Raw genomic sequence first — 205 nt, 5'->3', positions numbered from 1 at the left:
ACAAATGCATCCGCGGAGAACATGGAACCTGACAACATTTATAATATTTGCAACATTTTCCCGAATGTTCTTCGAATATCTTTTGCTACGATCCCACACGTGATCAGAGTGTTTAGTGAGGAGAATCTGTTTAAAGTCGTATTTTAGCACGTAATATTATGTAGAATCTTCAGAGGGGAAAAACTATCTACGGTTTAAAATAGGA

The 205-nt window shown here is 36.6% G+C and overlaps 1 protein-coding gene across 1 annotated transcript in view; it reads left to right on the top strand.

The window, feature by feature from the left end:
• The window catches only part of LOC119582029 (leucine-rich repeat extensin-like protein 5), a gene marked incomplete at its 5' end in the record, with an annotated part of 51,722 nt that overhangs the window by 47,975 nt on the left and 3,542 nt on the right, over positions 1-205 (top strand).

The sequence above is a fragment of the Penaeus monodon genome, chromosome 15 (genome assembly GCF_015228065.2).
Source record: "Penaeus monodon isolate SGIC_2016 chromosome 15, NSTDA_Pmon_1, whole genome shotgun sequence".
Taxonomy (NCBI): Eukaryota; Metazoa; Arthropoda; class Malacostraca; order Decapoda; family Penaeidae; genus Penaeus; species Penaeus monodon.
The sequence above is the reverse complement of the archived record's forward strand: the minus strand, read 5'-3'. Positions and strand labels throughout refer to the sequence as shown.